This window comes from Nannospalax galili, unplaced genomic scaffold (assembly GCF_000622305.1).
Source record: "Nannospalax galili isolate Female #2095 unplaced genomic scaffold, S.galili_v1.0 scaffold1176, whole genome shotgun sequence".
NCBI lineage: Eukaryota > Metazoa > Chordata > Mammalia > Rodentia > Spalacidae > Nannospalax > Nannospalax galili.
Window position 1 is genome coordinate 1,736,604 of NW_008338883.1, and position 3,158 is coordinate 1,739,761.

Below are 3,158 nucleotides of genomic sequence, written 5' to 3' on the forward strand. Positions count from 1 at the left end.
AGAAAGAAAATTAATATGTTTCATATATTGTTATGGTGCATGCCATGTTCTGGATCCTGTTTATAAAGCAGAGGGATGAAATTATTTTGAGTGTTGAATAATGCAACTAAGCAAGTTTTTCCATTCAGAAATTAAAAAACACTCTCAAAACACAATTGCAATGAACATTTATTAAGCCCACACAAGGTAAAGGCAGAGCTCAGAAATGCCTGTCCAACCATGGTCAATATACCACAGCCCTCATTCAAGACTTCTTCCTTCCTCTTTCTCCTCAGTCGGAAGGATTCCGCACTTACATCGTTTTCTATAATTGCACAATATCCAGGAGGATAGTGGTGCGCTTTGTTCCAAAGTTGATGTCTTCTCAGAAAGTTGGGGATATCGCACTGATAGTCGAAGCTAATGGAAACACTGCTTCATTCTCTAAGTTAAAAATAAATAAAATAAACATTACAAAAAAAAATTTTATTTATTGGTATGTATGTGTGTCTGTGTGAGTCTATGTGGATGCTGGAACCTGTATCCATGTAGATGCCAGAAGAGCATCAGACTCTTTGGAGCTGGGTTACAGGCATTTGTAGGATGCCCAGCTTGTTATGTGGGTGCTAGGATCTGAACTCTGGTCCTCATGATTGTGCAACAAATGGTGTTAACCACTGATCCATCTCTCCAGCCCCTCAATATTTTGGGGGGACAGTGTATTGAAAAGTAGCCCAGGCTGGCCTCCAACTGGAGATTCTTTTGCCCAAAGCTCACAGTTTTACATTGCAGCTTGCTCTTATTGTTGTATAGCCTGTGAGTTTTTACAAATGCTCATATGACATATGTAATAGAACTCCTTAATGCTAAAGTCACAGCACTTACCACCACACCCCGCCCTTACCTAACACTTGTGTTGTAGGCAGGAGGGAGACCAGAATCATCAGGCAACTAATTATACACAAATCTAGACCAAGTCTTGACATGCTGTTGGCATTGTTTAAAAATACAGGCAAAACCAAATGATATGTCACTACATACACGTCTATTCAAATGGCCAAAACTCAAAACCCTGGTAACATCAAATGCTGGCAAGAATGTGCAACAGAACTCTCATCCATTGTGTGGGTGTGCTGGATAGCTTTAGTTGTCAACTTGACACACCTGGGTAGAGGGAGCTTGATTGCGGAATTTCGTCCATTGAATGGGCCTGTGATCATGTCTGTGGGGCAGCTTCCTGATTATTGAGTGATGTAGGAGGGCCCAGCCCACTGTGGGTGGTGCCACTCCTGGGCAGGTGGGCCTATGTTGTATAAGAAAGCAGGTTGAGCAGGGGCTAGGGGAGCAAGCCAGTAAGAGTGTTCCTCCATAGTCTGTGTTCTAGCTCCTGCCTCCAGGTTCCGGCCCAGAGTTCCTACCTTGGGCTCCCTGATGAACTGTGACCCATGAGATGTAAGCCTAATAAATTCTTTCCCCAGGTTGGAGAGATGACTCAGTGGTTAAGAGCACTGACTGCTCTTACAGAGGACCTGGGTTCAAGTCCCAGCACCCACATGGCAGCTAACAGCTGTCAGTGCCTCCAGTTTCAGGTGAATCCAACACTTTCTTCTGACCTCCGAGGGCATTGCATGACATGGGTGCACTTGCACACATGCAGGCAGTACACTCAGACATAAAACAATTTTTTTTTTGGTTTTTTGAGACAGGGTCTCCCTGTAGCCCCAGCTGTCCTGGAACTCGCTATGTAGACCAGGCTGGCCTTGAACTCACAGAGATCTGCCTGCCCCTGCCTCCCAAGTGCTGGGATTAATGGCTTGCACCACCACACCCGGCATAAAATATTTTTTTAAAAATAAAATGAACCCTTTCCTCCCCAAGTTGGTATTGGTCAGAGTGTTTTGTCAAAGCAGTGGAGAAACAGATTAGAACAGTGGGTGAAATGCAAAACAAAGACTGTCACTTTGGTAGTAGGTCTAGCAGTTGCTTCCAAAACTAAACAGTCTTGAAGTGTGATCCAGCAATGTGCCCCTTTATAGTGACACAACTGAGTGAAAACATATGCCCAGGGTTGACAAGATGGTTCAGTGGGTAAAGGTGCTTGCAGCCAAGCCTGAGGAGTTGAGTTTGATGCCCAAGACCCACTTGATAGAAGCAGAGACCCCACTCCCACAAGTTGTCCTCTGGCTCCACATCGGGACATACACACACACACACACTAAAAAAATGTAAAAAATTTAAAAACAAAATATGCCCCCAAAACCTGCAGATGAATGTTTATAGTAGTTGTATTCATTATTGCCCAAACTTTGAAGCAACAAGATGTCTTTGAGTAGGTAACTGGATTTAAAACTTGTAGTATATTTGGAAAATGAAATTTCATCAGCACTTTTAGGAAATGAGGAAGTTCCTCAACTGAGGGTCCCTCTTCCCAGGTAACTGTAGTTTGTGTCAAGGTGACAGAAACTACCCAGTATGTATGTCTTCCTCAATCACTCTCCCCCATATTTTTTGAGACCAGTGTGTCACTGAACATGGAGTTTACCATTTTTGACTAAACTGGCTGCCCAGCAAGACCTGCCTCATTCCTGGGATCCACCTGTCTCCATCCTGCCTGAGCTGGGTTTACAGATACCTCCCTACACCTGGTTTTGATGGTAGGTGCTGGGGATCCAAACCCAGGGACTCAAGTTTGCACAGTGAACACTTTACCCACTGAGCTATCTCCCCAGTTAAGATATGTACATTTTGCTATATGTTGGTTGTATGTCAAAAAAAGAGATAAAAAAATTAGCCATTCATTACACCCAGCTTTTTTTTTTTTTTTCGGTCTTTTTGAGACAGAGTCTCAAAAACCCTGGAACTCACTATGTAGTGGCCTGGAACTCACTATGTAGACCAGGCTGGCCTTGAATTCGCAGAGATCCACCTGCCTCTGCCTCCCAAGTGCTGGGATTAAAGACGTGTGTACCCAGCTCTCAGCTCATTTTTAAATGCTTTTAAATACTTTCTCCTCAGCTAACCTAGAACTCACTATATAGACTGGATCTCACAGAGATCTGCCTGCCTCTGCCTCTGCCTCTGCCTCAAGAGTGTTGGGGCTAAAGGTGTGCACCGCCACACCTGGCCCTCCACCTTTTTTTTTTTTTTTTTTTTTTTTTTTTTGAGACATGGTCTGTTGC